Source organism: Coenobita brevimanus, chromosome 34 (assembly GCF_032717465.1).
Source record: "Coenobita brevimanus isolate Jiangsu-jjx chromosome 34, ASM3271746v2, whole genome shotgun sequence".
NCBI classification, from domain to species: domain Eukaryota; kingdom Metazoa; phylum Arthropoda; class Malacostraca; order Decapoda; family Coenobitidae; genus Coenobita; species Coenobita brevimanus.
The window spans coordinates 9218860-9238837 of NC_136987.1; the positions used below are offsets into that span (position 1 = coordinate 9218860).

At 42.8% G+C, this 19978-nt stretch overlaps 1 protein-coding gene across 1 annotated transcript in view; it reads left to right on the forward strand.

Annotated features, from left to right (window-relative positions):
- Positions 1-19978, forward strand: part of LOC145396066 (HAUS augmin-like complex subunit 4) — a 204098-nt gene that overhangs the window by 161799 nt on the left and 22321 nt on the right. The gene's annotated exons all lie outside the window — the stretch shown is intronic.

The window sequence follows — 19978 nt, forward strand, 5'->3', positions numbered from 1 at the left end:
AAAATTTTTTCTTCTGTTAAAACTAATTGGAAATTCTTATTTAGTGCTTCACAAATATCTTTCTCTTGTGTGTAAGTGATTCCCTCGTCCGTAATTGATTGTATTATATCTTTTACTTTGGTTTTGCTTCTGATATAGCTGTAAAACAGCATTGGTTGATCACTACTTTTATTTATTATATCCTCCTCAAACTGTTTTTGGTCTTCCCTCCTTATTCTTGTATAATCGTTTCTTGCCTGTTTGTAATTATTATATGCCCTTTCACTATTATGTCGTCTGTATCTATTCCACAACAAATCTCTTCTTTATTTTGATTTTTTACATTCTGTATTGAACCATTTCTGTATTTTCTTATCTGCTTCTTTGTGCTGTGGGATGTACATCCGGACTCCTATTTCATAAAATTCACAGAATTTTTTATATACAGCATTTAAATCTTGTCATCTAAGCTCATTTTCCCAATCAACTTCTAAGAAATACTTCTTTAGGTCTTGATAATTTCCCTTTTTATAGTTTAGGCTCTTTTTGTAACTGTCATTGCTGTTTACTATGTCATATGCTATCCTGAAGTTATAATTTATTACTGCATGATCGCTTTTGCCGAGTGGAGGGTGATATATTAAACTGTCAATATCATTTTCTTGCCTAATAAATATTAGATCTAGCACTTAAGGTACATCACGTCCTCTTTTTCTGGTGGTTTCCCTCCCATGTTGCGTTAGGAAGAACTCTTGTACAAGATCCAGGAGCTTTTGGTCCCAACGGCTTTCTTGGCTAATTATATCTAGAGTATTCCAATTCATATTTGTATTGAAATCCCCAGTTAGTATAATTCTTTCTGATTTCTCTTCCATTTTAAGTAGTAATGATCTTAAACTCTGAATTGTACTCTCTGCCAGGTCCTCATATTCATCTCTTTCCCATGTGTTTGATCTGGGTGGCATGTACAAATTGGCTACAATTACTTTACCTTCAGATGTGTTGATCTCTACTGCAATCATTTCTACTTGTGATGGTATATCTAGTTTTATTTCATTGACTTTTAGGTTTTTCTTAGTTAGTATTATAATTCCTCCTCCTTTTTTTAAATTTCTGTCTCTTCTCCATATATTGTATTCCTCTAAGTTTAGTATGTCATTGGATATCCTTGGTGTTAATTTTGTTTCAGTTTGGCATATTATTTGTGGATCATTTTCTCTGATATAATTGTTCATCTCTAGTAATTTAGATACCATTCCTTCCACATTTGAGTACATCAACTTTATCATCTTGTTTATATACTTGTCATGACATGGTTCTACTACCTTCCTCCTTTTTATTCCATCCTGTTTGTGTACCACTTTCATACCTGCAATCCTATTACTTTGTGTGTGTGTTTATGCACCAATGCAAGATTGTGCAAGCAGAGTGAAAGAAGAGTTCTGAACAAATGTGGAAGTTTGCATGGAAAAGTTTGAAAGGAATGAGAGAGTGTTTTTGATTGGAGATTTGAATGGAAAAGTAGGGAATATGAAGGTGGTTGGAGTACGGCAAGTGGGATGTGCCCACAGAAGTGGATGAGAATGGCAGTGCTCTAGTGAACACTTGTGCCGGGAGGAGCATGGTAATAGCAAATACCCTCCTCAGGCACAAAATCATCCACAGGTATACGTGACGAGTGATTAGTGGGTGGTGAACTGAATGAATGGAAGGCAGTGATTGATTATGTGTGTGTGGATGATAGAATGAGGTGTGTAATGGATGCAAGAGCATACAGAGGTTTGGGGAGTGGACTTCCTGACCACCGCTTGGTGGTGATGAAAATCAAGGTTCAAATGAAATGGAGGAAAAGAAGGGGAGGACAGGAGGAAGTAGTTCATATAAGGAGGGTAGAAAATTTGGAGAAGGATGGAAAAAAAGGCAAAATATTAGAGAGAAAAGGAGGAACAATTGGGTAAATATTATTTGCAGCAGATGGGGGATGTGGAAAGTGTTTGCAAGATAATTACTGATGAAATCCATGCAGCATGTGAGATGGTGTATGGGGTGAAGAGAAGACGAAAAGGGGTGTGAGGAGCAGCATGATGGAATGAGGAGGTGAAACAGGCTGTGGCACAAAAGAAGAAAGCATATAGTGAGTGGATGAGAAACAGGGGTGTGGAGGAAGTTGAGAGACAGAAGAGAGAGTTTAAAGAAGAAAGGATATAGTGAGTGGATGAGAAGCAGGGATGTGGAGGAAGTTGAGAGACAGAAGAGAGAGTTATATGTAGAGAGGAAGAGAGAGGTGAAAAGATTAATAAGAGTGAGTAAGAAGAGAGTGGATAGGAATTCGGAAGGAACTTGAGTGTAAAGTGGAGGGAATGTAAGAAAATATTCTGGAAAGAGGTAAAGAGAGTTAGACTGGGTGTTAAAGAAATTAGTTGGGGAGTAAAAGATAAAAATGATAGATTACTATAGTCGCGGCGTGCGACTCTGAGGTTGTTATTATCGTGCCCTTGCAACCTACCATTCAAAAATGCGTCTGATTTCGCGTATAAAATGAGACGCATGTGATTTGTGTATAATATGTTCAGAGCGACTTGGAGGCGTTTTGTCTGCGGCCACGAATAAAAGGAAGAGAATTGGTGATAGGACAGAGCCCTGAGGAACACCACTGTTAATAGATCTAGGAGAAGAACGATAGCCGTCTACAACAGCTGCTATAGAACGACCAGAAAGGAAGCTAGAGATGAAGGCACAGATAGAAGGATAGAAACCGTAAGAGGGCTGTTTGGAAATTAAAGATTTATGCCAGACTCAATGGAAAGCCTTTGAGATGTCAAATGCAATGGCAAAGCTTTCGCCAAAGTCCCAAAAGGAGGATGACCAGGAGTCTGAAAGGTAGGTGAGAAGATCGCCTGTGGAACGTCCCTGATGGAACCCATACTGACGATCAGAAAGAAGGTTGTGATAGGAAGGATGCTTTAAAATTTTTCTATTAAGAATAGACTCAAAAACTTTTGAGATACAGGATGTTAAAGCAATTGGACGATAGTTAGAGGGTTGGGAATGGTCACCCTTCTTTGGGACTGGCTGATTGAGAGCAAACTTCCAGCAAGAAGGAAAGGTACAAGTTGACAGACAAAGGCAAAAGAGTTTGCCTAGGCAGGGTGTAAGCACAGAAGCACAGTTCTTGAGAACAACAGGAGGGATTCCATCAGGCCCATATGCCTTATTAGTACTGAGACCAGCAATGGCAGAAAATACATCAGCTGAAAAAATTTTAATGTTAGCCATGAGGAAGTCAGAGGGGGGAAGTGATGGAGGAACAGCACCGGAATCGTCTAAGGTGGAATTGGAGGAGAAAGTCTGAGCGAGGAGATCTGCTTTATCAGTAGAAGAAATAGCTACAGAGCCATCAGAGTAGAAAAGAGGAGGGAAGGATGATGAGGTAAAGTTGTTAGAAAGGTTTTTGGCAAGGTGCCAGAAGGAGTGGGAAGAGTTGAAGTTAGAGAGCTGAGAGCATTTTGTACAGATGAAATTATTTTTAGCAGAGCGAAGAACAGACTTAGCACGATTCCGGGCAGAAACGTAAAGATGATGTGCTTCAGGGGTGGGTTGGCTCCGGTTCCTTTTATAGGCCCTCTCCTTGTTGCAAACAGCATTAGAACCAAGGCTTTTGTGCATTAGTCAAAGGATATGAGAAAGGAATGTATGCTTCCATGCCCTAGAGAATAACCTCCGTAATGCGCAAGGCACACCCAGATGGCTCCCGGCCATGGAAGCAATAATCATTCCAGGGAAAATCAAAGAAGTACTGCCTGAGGGCCTCCCAATCCACAGCTCCAAAGTGCCAGAGACGACGTTTTTTTGGAGGGTCCGCAGGCCGTACTGGAGCGATAGGACAGGTTAAGGTGATAAGGTTGTGATCGGAGGAACCCAATGGAGAGAAAAGAGTTTGGACATTGGTCATGTGGAGAGAATGGATAACAATAGAGTGGTGAGAAAGGTATATCTGAGTGAATTTGAAGGAGGGTGGAGGCGAGGTAGGCCATGGAAAAAGTAGAGGGATATGGTGGACGAGTGTGTATGGGGAAGAGAGGTATGGAAGTCAGGGAGGTTAGGGGACTGACAAGAGATCAAGCTGGCTGGATGAATATTGTGAGAAGTGCATGATCAGGGAATTGGAGCCTTTTTCAACTTGACATCGCCCGGATTGACTCTCTCGGATATGTTTTATGTGAAGCCACTGAATATGGTGAGTGTTTTTGGCATATCAGGTAGAGCCAGGATTCCTGGGGCTTGAATGATGAGTGAATGGAAGTTTGGCCCATTGGATTGGGCAAACTTGGGCTGTTTGGACATTGCTACTTCTTACCCTGCCCTAGGGTGGGAAAAGAGGTCTGTATGATTATGATGTCATATTACGTGGCCAATGACAGACGGAATGCTGCTCAGGGCATAAAACTTAGGTTGGAAAATATGCGCCAAGCGATACACAGAGCGTGGATTTCACCAACCTGTTACTTAGCTTTCACGAGTCTGTTCGGGCTGACGTCACAGTCCATTGAGCATTCTTGTCCCAGTTCAGCCTACCCTCTCTCCGTGCTCTGTCCTTCACACGTGCTTTGTGTGAGCTTTTGTGTGTGTGTGTGTGTGTGTGTGTGTGCGGCTAACCCTGCCCGACCATGCCACTACACTGTGATCCTACTAAACATAGGAAGATTCTCTCTCAGGAAAAAAAGGTGGATGTCATCAAGAGGAAGGAGAGAGGACGGCGTAACTGTGACTTTGAAGGAGGATATGAGTGTCTGACCCTGCTGTCATAATGATGGAGAGGTATCTGCTGATGTACTGTAACAGGAAGGAGAGGGAGGGAGTGCCAACTGACTCGTTGAATATTAGGAGTACATCCCGCCATCTTTATGCTCTTGTCTGCCACAAGCTCTCAAGACCCAAAGGAAGATTTAAGGCATCGTGTGGCTGGTTCGCCAAATATAAGAAGAGGAAGGCACTTAGGAAGGTGCATGTTACCAGAGAACGAGCTTCAGCTGACACTGAAGCAGCAGAGACATTCGTGTCCATCCTGAGGGTCATCATCATGGAGGAGGCTATACCAAGGAACAGATTTATAACATAAACGAGACAGCACTGCGCTACGAGAAGATGCCTGAGACAACATTCATCGGTAGTACAGTCAAGCCTCTATAGGTTGGACGCTCATAACTCGGATTCCTGTACAGGTCAGACAGGGGGGTCGGTGTCACTAAGCAGGCATCCAAAATTTTCAAAGTTATGGTATGTAATGTCATGTAAAAAATTTGCCTTTGCACAATTGTCATAAGTACACAGTAGAACCCCATAACTGCCAAATTCATAAGAAATAACTCCACGAATTAGCAATTTCTTCCTAGAAAAAAAGTTGGAAAAACCCAGAAAATAAATTTTTTCTTTCCAGTATTTATTTGACCTGTTTAAAGGAAAATTTTCATTAACACTAGTATAATTCTGTTAAGGAAAATCTGTTCCAAAAATCACTGACTTACTGGAATCCTCACCTTATTCTCTATTTTTTATTCTCATACTATCCTCACCATATTCCTTGTTTGCATGTTTTATTACTACAGTAGAACACCATAATTGCCGAACTCACTAATCACCGACTTCACTAATTAGTCAGTTCATCCTTTAAAAAATAGTCAGAAAAATACAGAAAATATCTTCTTTGTTTAAGCATTTCCTTATCCATATGTTCTTCATTTCATCCTCCTCATGTAATTTTTTGGCATTTCTCATTACATCTTCCCTTACGTTTGAGTTTTGGAGTGTTACTTTTATTGTCGTGTGTTTACCACATGCATATTTTTCTACTCCGTGAAATTCCTCAGTATCTTTTTCAGATGCTTCTTCTATAACTTTATTTAAAAATTTCATGATAATGCTCACCTTGGTTATATCTCTGATCATTTTTTTTTCTTTATTTCTTCCCCTTTTCGTGGTAGGTAGGGGCACTCACCATCCACTCACTCGATGTAGTTCTGCTCTCGGGTGTCTGCCCTTTCCTCTCCTCCATTCTTCTTTCCTTCCATCCTCTTCTGTCTTTCTTTCCTTCATTCTTTCCTCATCCTTCTGCCTACAGGTGACTTTACACTCCCTCTTCTGTCTTTCTTTCCTTCATTCTTTCCTCTTCCTTCTGCCTGTAGGTGACTTTACACTGAGTGACAAGCCAAATGGTTTCCTGTACACCAGGAAACCATTTACTACCCTGGGTGGTAACCACATAACCAAGTTTTGGCACCTGGTGGTTTAGTGGACAATTACAGAGCTCCAGTCGGACTGAGCCGATGAAGGTTTATATCCAAGGGATGGTTGGGGTTTATTGCTCACGTATTGCCACTCAGGGATGATTGAGGCTGGTCACTTTCATCTTAAATATCTGGACCAGCTTGCCTAACCCCGGGCTCCTTCGTTCCTCACGGGGCAATGTAGGATTGGATGATGAATGAATGAATGATGAATTTCTTCCCCTTTCTTGTCTACTGTATTACAGGCATACCTCAATTTACAAACATAATTGGTTCCAAGAGGCCGTTCGCAAGTTGATTTTGTTCACAAAATTGAAATCCCTTACATTACTACACGTATAGGATAAAAAAACTGTACAGTACTGTTAACTGATCTGTTGGTAGGGTTTTAAATGTTCTTAAGTGGTTTATATTGTATTATGAAATATAAATGCATTAATTAACACAAGAAATACACTATCTATCTATCTATTGCTAGATGCCATAATCCCGTAAGGGGTGGCCATTTGACTTTGAGTTATTTGCTTTACGGGGAGGGGCACTAACCCTCCTCCAACCCACTTGTTGACACATAGAGAGCACGTATGGTTTGGTTATATGGTTACCACCCAGCGTTGTAAATGGTTTCTTGGCTTACAGGAAACCATTTGGCTTGTCACTCAGTGTAAAGCCACCTGTAAAGGAAAGAAAAGCAATAAGAAGTGACAGGAAAGATAGGAGAAATAGGAAGAGAGGAGGGCAGGCACAGAAAAAGAATGATAAGAGCTAAGGAAGAAGTAGGCAGTACTACATCAAGTGAGTGGATGATGGTCGCCACCACCTACCACAATAGAAATACACAAGAGCATAAATTAACACAAGAAATACACAAGAAAAACATACAGTATAAGACACAACTCTGTTCCTGCTGTTGTCCAATGCCTGTTTACAACTGATGAAAGATAATGGAATGTTTGTCACCTGTTAAGATGTGGATGTGGCAAGCATTTCTTTTTGTTTCATTAGTTGTAAATATACATCGGACATAAGCGATAACAGAGTTATCTTATTTTATAAGCATTACCATAGCTCACCTGAGGGCAGACATAGCAGGACTTGCAGAAAGTGAGAGGAGGCAGGTGGAGGAGTGGAGTTTGGAAGATGCGGGTGAGGAGAGGGCAGTGGGCAAGTCAGGATTTTTGGGAGAAGCATGCTGAACAGATGTGGCTGAAGGCTCAGCAAAGGAGGTTGAAGACTCAGCAGAGGAGGTTGAAGACTCAGCATAGGAGCTTGAAGGCTCAGCATAGGAGCTTGAAGGCTGTGGTTCGTCTAATTTTGTTTCCACCCTTGAGGAAAACCTCGTGATTGACGACTGGGAAGCGTTCTTCTTTTTCTCGTCAAGGATGAGATGACAGTAGGCCAGGACATCATGCACAGCAGCATAGACTCTGCCAAACTGGTCAGCACTGGGATCCTGTTCCTGAAAGGAAGCAAGCCCTTTCTCTATCATTGCAAAGGCACCTGTTAACCCCTTGATAGCCATTTCCTGGTCTGAACTTCTGGCTCAGCCTCTTCCTCCTTCCTCTGTAAATCTAACTCCATTAACTTCTCATTCGTCAGTTCCTTCTTATGAGCCTCCATTAACTCCTCAAAGTCCTCTTCCTCCAGATCCATATTTAGTTCCTTACTCAGCGTCACCCTGTTAGCAACAATATCAGTGTCTGTGAAGCCTCTGAAATACTGCACAGACTGGGGGCAAAGGTCCTTCCACGCACCATTCATGTTAGTCTGTTTCACCTCATGCCAGGAAGCAGCGATGTTTTGGATGGCCTTATAGATGTTATAATCTTTCCAAAAATCATGCAATGGCTTGCCTTCCTGAGCTTCAGTTGCTGCTACTGCCTGTCTCAATGTACGACGGAGGCAATACCTCTTGCAGGTGGCAATAACTCCCCGATCCATGGGTTGGAGGAGTGAGGTTGTGTTTGGTGGCAGGTACACAACCTTAACATTGGGGTGATAATCATTAAGGTTGGGAGGGTGTCCAAGGGAATTATCATGGACATGGAGAATTTTGAAGGGAATGTTCTAGGAGAATTTTGAAGGGTATGTTCTCTTTGCAGTATTTCTCCACTTGTAGCACAAATTGGTTGAAGAACCAGTTCTCAAAAAAGGCAAGGGTAATTCATGCCTTGCTGTTCACCATCCATATCACTGGGAGGGATGCCTTAGGGATGTTCTTCAGGGCTCGGGGATTGGCTGAGTGATACACGAGGAGTTGCTTCAGTTTGCTGTCACCTGAAGCATTGCCATCCAGCAGGAGAGTCAGCCTGTCCTTAGAAACCTTAAATCCTGGCATAGTCTTCTCTTCCTTAAATATGAAGGGCCTGTCTGGCATCCTTTTCCAAAATAAACATTGAACACTTGCTCAGGGAGATAGCCAGCCTCCTTGATGCCTCCACCTTCAGCCCCTCTCCCGGTGACGACTCAAGGTGCCTAGAATCACTGTCTGACTCTCTTCTTCATTTCTGCAACATTCGTGGCCTTTCCTCTAACTTTCGCTCTGTTGAGCACCGCCTCTCCTTCTCTAAACCTCACCTTCTTTTCCTAACTGGGACTCAGCTGTCTGAGGCAACTGACAGCAATCCCTTTTCTGTATCCTCCTACTTTCTCTATACTCATTTCAAAGCCAAAGGTGGCTGTTGTGTATATAAACGCAACAACTTATCTTGCTCTCGTGTTCCTGAACTTGATTCTTCTGAATTCTCTACACTCTGGCTTCGGCTTTCCTGTCATTCTCTGACTAAATATATGTCTGTGCTGTTAACTTATCTCCTAATTCTACTGACTATCAAAAATTCTTTGACTATCTTATTTCTACGATGGAACACATTCTATCCATTTCTCCTTTCTCTAAAATCTCCATTCTTGGAGATTTCAATGTTCACCACCACCTTTGGCTCTCCTCTCCTTTCACTGATCCACCTGGTGAACAAGTCTACACCTTTTCTATCCTTAATGACCTAGAGCAGCTTGTACAGCACCCTACCCGTATCCCTGACCACCTTGGAGAGAGCTCCAACATACTTGATCTCTTCCTTACAACTAATCCCTCTGCTTACACTGTTAATCTTTTCTCTCTGTTGGGCTCCTCCGATCACAACCTTATCACCTTAACCTGTCTTATCGCTCCGGTACGGCCTGCAGACCCTCCAAAAAAACGTCGTCTCTGGCACTTTGGAGCTGCGGATTGGGAGGCCCTCAGGCAGTACTTCTTTGATTTTCCCTGGAATGATTATTGCTTCCATGGCTGGGAGCCATCTGGGTGTGCCTTGCACATTACGGAGGTTATTCTCTCGGGCATGGAAGCATACATTCCTTTCTCATATCCTTTGACTAATGCAAGAAAGCTTTGGTTTAATCACGCTTGTTCTAATGCTGTCCGCAACAAGGAGAGGGCCTATAAAAGGTACCGGAGCCAACCCACCCCTGAATCACATCTTTTATACATTTCTGCCCGGAATCGTGCTAAGTCTGTTCTTCGCTCTGCTAAAAATAATTTCATCCGTACAAAATGCTCTCGACTCTCTAACTCGAACTTTTCCCGCTCCTTCTGGCACCTTGCCAAAAACCTTTCTAACAACTTTACCTCATCATCCTTCCCTCCTCTTTTCTACTCTGATGGCTCTGTAGCTATTTCTTCTACTGATAAAGCAGATCTCTTCGCTCAGACTTTCTCCTCCAATTCCACCTTAGACGATTCCAGTGCTGTTCCTCCATCACTTCCCCCCTCTGACTTCCTCATGGCTAACATTAAAAATTCTTCAGCTGATGTATTTTCTGCCATTGCTGGCCTCAGTACTAATAAGGCATATGGGCCTGATGGAATCCCTCCTGTTGTTCTCAAGAACTGTGCTTCTGTGCTTACACCCTGCCTAGGTAAACTCTTTTGTCTGTCAACTTGTACCTTTCCTTCTTGCTGGAAGTTTGCTCTCATTCAGCCAGTCCCAAAGAAGGGTGACCATTCCCAACCCTCTAACTATCGTCCAATTGCTTTAACATCCTATATCTCAAAAGTTTTTGAGTCTATTCTTAATAGAAAAATTTTAAAACATCTTTCCTATCACAGCCTTCTTTCTGATCGTCAGTATGGGTTCCGTCAGGGACGCTCCACTGGCGATCTTCTCATCTACCTTTCAGACTCCTGGTCATCCTCCTTTTGGGACTTTGGCGAAAGCTTTGCCATTGCACTTAACATCTCAAAGGCTTTCGATTGAGTCTGGCATAAATCTTTAATTTCCAAACTGCCCTCTAACGGTTTCTATCCTTCTATCTATGCCTTCATCTCTAGCTTCCTTTCTGGTCGCTCTATAGCCACTGTTGTAGACGGCTATCGTTCTTCTCCTAGATCTATTAACAGTGGTGTTCCTCAGGGCCCTGTCCTATCACCAACTCTCTTCCTTTTATTCATCAGTGACCTTCTAAGCTGTACATCTAACCCTATCCACTCATACGCTGATGACTCCACCCTTCACGTTTCCATTCGATTCCCACAATGTCCATCTCAGCAGTTACTTCATCAGGCAAGGGATGAGGCTATGGCACACCTAATGTCTGACTTGGCTCGTATCTCTGACTGGGGTAAAATTAATCTGGTTGTTTTTAATGCATCAAAGACTCTGTTTTTGCACCTATCAACCTGACAAAATCTTCCACAGGTATACCCACTTATGTTTAATAATACTCAATCCTGCATCATCGTTGAACATGCTTGGGGTTTCATTTGCTCGGGACTTGTCTTGGAAAGATCATATTACATCTCTTGTAAAATCTGCTTCCAAGAGACGGGGTGTGCTAAGCCGACTCCGTTCCTTCTTTGCCCCTGCACAATTGTTGACTCTATACAGGGGTTTTATCTGCCCCTGTGTGGAGTACAACTCTCATGTGTGAGGAGGCTCCCCACATACAGCTCTTCTCAATAGGGTGGAGTCAAAGGCTTTTCGTCTTATTAACTCTCCCCCTCTTGCTGACTCCCTTCAACCTCTGTCTCTTCGCCGCAGTGTTGCATCTATATCTCTTTTCTATCGCTACTTCAATGGTCACTGTTCCTCTGAACTGTCTGCATGCATTCCTCCACTTCTAGGACGGGCGCGTAACACCCGTCTAGCAGCAAACACTCACCCCTTTTCTGTCTAACTCTCTAATGCAAGAGTTAACCGTTACTCCCAGTCCTTCATTTATGCAACAGGTCAACTCTGGAACTGTCTCTCTGTATCTGTATTTCCTTTTTCCTATGATCTCCAGTCTTTCAAATGCAGTGTGTCCAGGCATCTCGAAATGAATGGATCTTGAATTTGGCTGTCTCTTATATTTTGTTTTTCTCTTGGAGGGAACAGTTTTGCAGGCTCATTGCCTTTGGTTCCTTCTTCCTCACATTAAAAAAAAAAAGGGGGAGGGGGACTCCTTTGCTGCACTAGCTGCCTGACCTCATACCTTCACATTTTGGAGGTTAGCCCATGATTTAAAGCAGTAAAACCATCCAAGATTTGCATTAAACTCCACACCCTTTTCCTCAGGATATTTCTTCTTTAGGTCCTGGAACAGCTTAGTGGCCTTCTCCTGTATCAGTCCTGTGCTAATTGGGATGTGCTTGTGAATCTGGTTGTCTGTCCACACACCCAGAAGTTTCTTCATCTCCTCCATAATAAGCCTACATTTTTTTGCCAATGATGGTGGACACAGGTCCCTTTACATGTTTAAGAATACGCTCCTTATCCTTAACAATTGAAGTTGATCTGTTCATCCCAAATGAATCCGCCACTGCACTGATTTTTTCACTTTGTTCAACACACTTTATTATTTCGAGTTTTTGTTCCATAGAGATGGCACGTCGCTTCCTAGATGAGCCAGAAGCACCACTATCAACATGCTTGCATTTATCTGCCATATTAAATGGAGTGAAAGTACTAAAAGCGCAAAGAGCAGTGATCCTCTCTCCTCAAGGCAAACAAAACAAAAACAAAAGATGGCGGGTTAGCCCCCTAGCACCCACACTGCCGCCTAGTGACCCGCATCTCAACTACTGTCACCTGCCACATTCAAAAGCGGTTGCAACAGCCCACTACAAGCTAAACTAGTTTTTTGTGGTTACGTTCGTACCTTTGAACTGTTCGTTATTTTTTCGTGTTTGTATCTTTGAAATGATCACATCTTGAGTGATCATAAGTTGAGGTATGCCTGTATTGATTTGCTCATGTCATCCGTCTCCCATAGTAATTTTGTGTTTTTCCGTATTATTTCCTTAACTACCTGCCTGATGTTTACATTTGCAAACCCTATTGGATCAGTGCTTTATCTACCCTTTATTTCATGCTTTTCCTTTAAAATCTGAGCATAAGTTGTTTTCACCTCATTCTTTACTGTGCAAACTGTGTCAACATATTCTTCAAGCACTTTGTTCTTTTCTAATGTGTCGTTTGCTTGTTTTATTACCTCTTCATCATTTTCCTTTTTGCATCACAATATGCTGGTGATTTACCACTTCAGTACTCTATCTATCTCTCTATCTATTGCCAGACGCCTTAATCCCGTAAGGGGTGGCCACAAACAAATCGCCTTCATGTCGCCTTGTCCCCCACCATTTCACTGCCCTACTCTTAGCTCACATCCCTCTCTCTCATATACCTCTCCACTTCATCCCTCCATCTCATCCTTGGTTTCCCCCTCCCTCTTCCTCCCTCCACCTCACTCACATACACTTTCCTCATTAGTCTCTCACTCTCCATCCTCTCCATATGGCCAAACCACCTCAGTGTGTTTCTCTTAACACTTCCTATCACATCCACATCCACACCACAATGATTCTTCTCTTCCTCATTTGTTAATCTGTCTCTCCATGTGACTCCACATGCTCCTCTCAAATAACTCAATTCCACACCTTTCACTCTTGACTTCTGTCCCTCCAACAAGGTCCAAGCTTCACTTCCATACGTTAGAGTTGGTATCACAATACTGTCATGTAGTAACTTCAGTACTCATTTCTCTTATTTTGTTTTTTAAATCATTTACTTTTGCTGACATTTCACATATTTCAGCATCCTTTTTGTTCACCTCTATTGTCTGTTCTTCATTCCTTTTTTTTTTAAATTCTTGTTATTTTTCCTTCTCATATTGTAATTCCCTTCAATTTCTAAGAATTCTCCCTCTAACTTCTTAACTCTTTCAGTTAACATTTTAAATTATACTACATCTATCATGTCACAATAGAAGGGATCCTTTTTACTTTTATCTCTCTTTCCTAGTTTGTCTGAGAATGCCCTCGAAGAGTCTTACGCTCATTTGAGTTATTTGCTGTGTCAATACTTGTCAGCCAGCTGTGTTTTGACATTGTCACTAGTTGCTTGTTTGCCACTTATTTGATTTTTTCCAACTTTTTTCCTACATAAAACACTCCAATTATAGAGTTTGTGTTATCTTATTCACTTATTTAGCAAGAGGGACATGAGCATTGACCATTACCGCAAGTAATGCAGTAAGCTACCGTAGGTGGTAGGTTGTCACTTGTTGTCTCAGGAGCTCCATCTGACATCCGTCCGTCCTCTCAGACGTTTGTGTGTGTGTGTGTGTGTGTGTGTGTGTGTGTGTGTGTGTGTGTGTGTGTGTGTGTGTGTGTGTGTGTGTGTGTGTGTGTGTGTGTGTCTGTGTGTGTGTGTGTGTGTGTGTGTGTGTCTGTGTGTGTGTCTGTGCATATGTGTATTTACCTATTTGTATTTACCTGTTTGTAGTATACAGGAATTGAGCAATGCTCGTGTTGTCCTGTCTCCATATCCACATTTATCTAGTCTACCTTTACACACATGAATGTTTTTCTCCTGCACCACCTTTTTGTCTAAGTCGTTCCAAATACTTATGGATTTACCTAACATACCTAATTGTGATATACACGAAATGTGCTATACTCGTGGGTTTCCGTCGCTGTTTCTCAATAAGTCAAATTTAGCTTTAAACTCGTTTAACCTGGCCCATCCCGACGTTTTTGGACCTTTTTTTGGGGGGGGCCCAAACATCCGCTTTTGGTGAGAAACATCGAAAATTCATAGAGAAATCGCTCACCTGAGGTTTAAAATATGCGATTTAGGTACAAGTACTTCCTTACCTGACTGGGTTTTCTAACAGGCTGGCACCAAAGAAAACGAGTTCTATGGGAGGGTAACTATTTTATCCACTCATAAACAGTATTTATTTATTTACTTGGTACGAATTTATATGTAGTACAAGAGTATATTGGTTTTCAAACAGTAATATAGGCATTATAAGCATTGTTTCACTCACTAACCCATCACCATTCATGACCTTTTTTTTCTCACATTACCTGATCATCATTTCTGACTGTTTCTTCCTGTAATGCTATGTAAACTTTGTCCTCCACATTGTCATCGATTGGGGAATCACTCTGGCCCTGAATGTCTTTATTGGCCAGGTCACTGGTAACAGGTGAATTGCCGAGATAATGACGTGTGGGGGGGGGAGAGATTATGCAGTGTAAGGCATTGTTCCTGCTTGGCATCTTGTAGAGGAATAGAGGAAGGTGTCCCGTGTATACATGCCAAAAATCACTCGCGAAATCACTCGTGAAAATTGAAAATTGTGCAAATTAGGGACCTTGCAATGTTGCCGCGTTAATTCACGTCGCCGGGACAGCGCGGGTTAAGCTTTTAGACTGGACAATCTCTTTGTCCAGGCTATTCCTTAAGTCTATACTTCTGTAAGGAAAGCTATATTTCTTGATATCCTTCAAGCAGCTTGACTTTTTCAGTTTCATTCTGTGTCCTCTTCTTGCTCTCTTATCCCATAAAAACAGGTCTTCTTTGTCAATTTTATCTACTCCCACCATGGTCCTGAACACTGCAATCATGTCTCCCCTCTTTCTCCTTTCCTCTAAGGAAGGCAAATCCAGCTTTTCCAGCCTCTCTCTGTATGACAGATCTGCCAGACTGGGGACCATCTTGGTTGCTGTTCTTTGTATTCTCTCAATCTTGTTTATATCTTTCTTTTTGTGTAGGGACCACACTACCGCTGCATATTCTAACCTGGGGCGGATCATGGCCACTATCAATTTTTTCATCATCTCCACTTCCATATGATGTATATTCCAATTTCCACTCAATTTACACTGGCGTGCCGCAGGGATCAGTTCTGGCACCAACCCTATTTCTGGTTCATATTAATGATCTCTTATCTGTCACCCACAATCCCATTCACTCATATGCAGAGGACTCAACACTACATAGTTCATTCACACTCAGACATCCATTTACAAAGTCTAATATCTCTACCTCTCAACTCAGTACAGCCATCTCCATAAATCAAGATCTATCTACAATCAGTGAATGGGGACAAAACAACCTTGTCTCTTTTAATGCTAGTAAAACTAAATATATACAGTTTACTAATAGACAGATATTGCCAGATTCGTACATTACCTTCAGTACTACTAATATTCCCATCTCCAAAAGTATTGAAATTCTTGGTGTCTCACTTAACAAAGCCCTCAGCTGGACCTCTCATGTCAGATCACTTGCTAAAACCGCCTCAAAGAAACTTGGATTATTGTACAGAGTCCGTAACTTCTTCGCCAATGAGCAGTTAGCTATAATTTATAAGAGTCATGTGCGCCCTCAGCTTGAATATTGCTCACCCTTGTGGAATGGTTGTGGAGAAGTTGCATTAAGACAACTAGACAAAATTCAGAATAAAGCTGTTAGAATCATTAACAACCCTGCCATTACATATAAACTACCTCCCCTGCAAGTAAGAAGGAATGTTGCCTCCCTTGCATTATTATACAGATATTTTTTTGGCAAATGCTCAGACGAAGTTGCGTCCATGGTGCCACCTCTCCATGCCTTCCCTCGTGCTACATGGGCATCTGGTAGCACTCATGACTGGAATGTCACTCAGCCATATTGCAGAACTTCTGCCTATCAGAATTCTTTCATTCCCCGAACTGCATCTCTCTGGAACTCGCTTCCCCAGAGTTGTTTTCCTCCAAATTTCAATCCACAACTGTTCAAGTCTAACTGTTACAGATATTTTATGAACAGAGGACACCAGTAATCTGGTGTATGGATTGTTTTTTTTTACTCATTTGTTTTTCCTTCCTCCGTTCTGTTATTTATAAAATATATATATATATATATATATATATATATATATATATATATATATATATATATATATATACAGTAATCACTCCAATATCCGGAGTAACAGAGCCATCGGTAGGTTCGGTTATTGGTTTCGTCCGGATATTGGGCCCCAGCTTATGGACTTTTACTTATGGACCCTAACTCAGGGAAACACCTATACAACTCCCTCTGGACATGCATAGCACCTATTTAACACCCAAATCACACCAATAAGGCACATAAATGACTGAAATAAATGCAAAAGAAACATAAAATGAGGGTTTAGAAGTATGTTCATACATTAATAAACATTCTGGTACTTATGGACCCTAACCTAGCCTAACTCTGAAAAACACATTCCTACTGCACATGCATGAGGTAAGTATAGTACGGAAAAAAGTGCAGTATGAAACATTCTGGTAAGTATAGTATGGAAAAAAGTACAGTATGAAACATTCTGGTAAGTATAGTATGGAAAAAGTACAGTATGAAACATTCTGGCTACTTACAGCAAGTCCCTGGCCACCTCGATGAATAACCGCCTCCTCTCGGACTCTGACAGTAATAACGATTTCCTGAAGCACTTGCAGTACACTCTTCCTGAAGTCTTGCACTGAACTTATCAATAACACACAGAAGTCCGTTCTCTTCACAGTGTTCACTTTAGTCCAAATAATGTTCCATTTTAATTTTGTGTTGCACATTAACTTTTCCCAAGTTTTTTTTATTTTCCAAAGCCAAAACAAAGAAGGTTGGTTACGTTAAATTTCTTTTCTACTGAGTCTTTTCTCTCAACTTGAAAACCTTAACGCAACACATCGTTTTTTTCACTGCACAACACTCAAAATTCCCGTGTGGTCTAGTGGAGAAGTTCTTGCTGTTTATTCACTGTCAGAGTCCGAGAGTATCACTGGCAGGCGACCAAGGGGTGCATCGTTGGGTCGTGATGATGGTGTACCGACTGCAGAAGACTCTGACGAAAGCCGCAAACTCACGTCGAGCGGTGACTCCACTGTAGCTGATGTGCTGGGCTGTGGCTCGAAGCATGAGGGCCTGTCTTGGGGAGGCAACGGAGTGGAGCCAGGGCTTGGCACAGCGGGGGTCACGGGCCTGAAAAAACTGTCAATCGTTAACTGACGCAAGGACCGACGATTCTGGCGATTGATGATGCGCTGCCTGAAAGCTCGCACTTCCTCCACGAGTCCCAAGTGCCCCATCTCCCTGTCGCAGTCCGGGTGTTCCAGGTAGTCTAGGATGAACTCTAGATGTTCCCGGAGTGCGCTCAGCTTGGGGATGGCTGGAGTAGTGTCCTGCTGAGAGGAGTCCGCATCATCGTCGCCTTCGTCGTCGGAATCTTCAAGTTCGGGACTGACACCAGCAACCGAAGACGCGATCTCGATATCAGACAACGTCTGATACCCAGGATCGCCCTCGTCGTCGTCCAACCACTCACGTACATCATCCACATCAACAATGTCACCGTGCGTACGTAGCCGTGCATGGAAGTCATCCACGTCAAAGCCCAGAAAATCGTACTCCACATCTGTTCTGAGAAGCAGACGAGACCAACCATTTTCAAGAGTTTTCACAGGGACTTCCTTCCATGCACTAGCCCAGTTGTACAGCGCAGACTTGATGTTGTAGCGGCGAAGGTTTTCCAAAGTCCTCTTGCCTCGAGTGTCACGTCCTTCCCTGCGCTCGTCCTCGTCCTCGAGAACAACCATCACCTCGTCCAGGAACTTCCGACGGTACAGGCGCTTTGTTGCCATGATCACTCCTTGGTCCATGGGTTGAATGAGAGCAGTCGTATTAGGTGGCGGAAACATGCACCTAATACGGCCATTCTCAGCAACCAAGTCCTTGTCGCACGGGTGGGCAGGTGCATTGTCGAGCAGAAGGAGAGCCTTTACCTGGTCGCGAGGGATTCCCAGTGTCTTTGTCTGGTACTGGATGACCTCCTTGACGAAGTGGCGGTGAAACCAGTCTTTGAAAATCACAGCTGTGAACCATGCTTTCAAAGAATGGTACCATACGACAAGAAGGGCATCCATCACCCCACGAAGGCACCGAGGCTGCTTTGCACGGCCAACAACAACGGGCTTAAGCCGGTGCATGCCATTAGCACTGGCACAACACAAAGCAGATATCCGTTCCTTAGAAAGCTTGCAGCCAGGTACACGCTTCTCTGTCTCCTCGGTTAGAGTGTTCGTTGGCAGCGATCGATAGAATAGGCCAGTTTCATCTGCGTTATAGACTTGACCGAGAGTGAGGCCCTCCCTGTCGATCAAGCCTTTCACCTTGTGCCGAAACTCGTCAACTCCATCCTCGTTAGCGTCCAATGCTTCGCCATGTGCTTTACGGTTAGTAAGGCCATGTTGCAACTTGAACGCGAAGAGTCAACCCTCGGATGCCTTGAAGTCTAGGGCGTCGTGAAGCCTTGCAAACTTCTCAGCAGCAGCCTTCAGCTTCGTTCCACGTACCATCACACCAGCTGCACGTTGCTGTCGGTACCAAATTAACGTGGATCGGTCGATTTCTGCAAACTTGGGGGTAAACATAACCTTCCTTTCCACGTTGCGTTTGCTTCTCGACGAGAAGTCAGCCGTGTACTGCATGAGTTTGTCTCGGGAACGTTTGATATCGAACAAAGTCGACCGGGCCAGGTTATACTCGCGGAGAATGCGTGAAGAAGACCAACCCGCATCAACTTTCTCCAATATCTCCCTCTTCTTTTCCAGAGTCAACACCACTTTCTTCCTTTTCTCAGGTGGCGGGGCCATCATCACACACACTAAGAGGAGGGCTGAGAGCAGCAGGAGGCCTTGCAGCAAGTACGGCACCACCACAAAAGCGAGCACGTGGGCAGCCATTGCGAAGAGCGTAGGTCCAGTCACGGTGAGAGACAGGCGGGAAGTGGGGAGGATGCAGCGGTGCTCTATCGGACGTCGGAGGAATGACGAACCAAAACAATGCTCTTCCGCGGCGCGCGCGGCAAGTTCAAATTACGGACGGCAAAAAATTGATTTTATTTATTTATTTTTTTTTGGGGGGTTTTCGGACCATTTTGGGAATGTTGGATCCCAGGACGATAAGGTCTGGGTAGTGGGGATGTTCGGTTATTGGGCGTCCGGATATTAGAGTGATTACTGTATATATATATATATATATATATATATAATGAAATGCTACTCTTATGTTAGTCAAGAGTTTATAGGTCTCTGCAACTATCTTGTTAATGTGCATTTCTGGTGACAAACTATCTTGGACTAGCACTCCCAAATCTTTCTCTTCTCTCATTTTTGTGATTAATTCATTACCCAACAAATAATTCAGTGATGGCCTCCTGGTACTTTTACCCATTTCCAATATTTTACATTTCTTTACGTTAAATTTCATTTACCACGTCCGGCTCCAATCACGCATCCTATCCAGATCCTCCTGCAGCATTTTACAATCCTCCTCAACCTCTACCTTCCTCAACATCTTTACATCATCAGCAAACAGACTTGTATAACTGTTCACTCCATCTACCATATCATTTACTTAAAT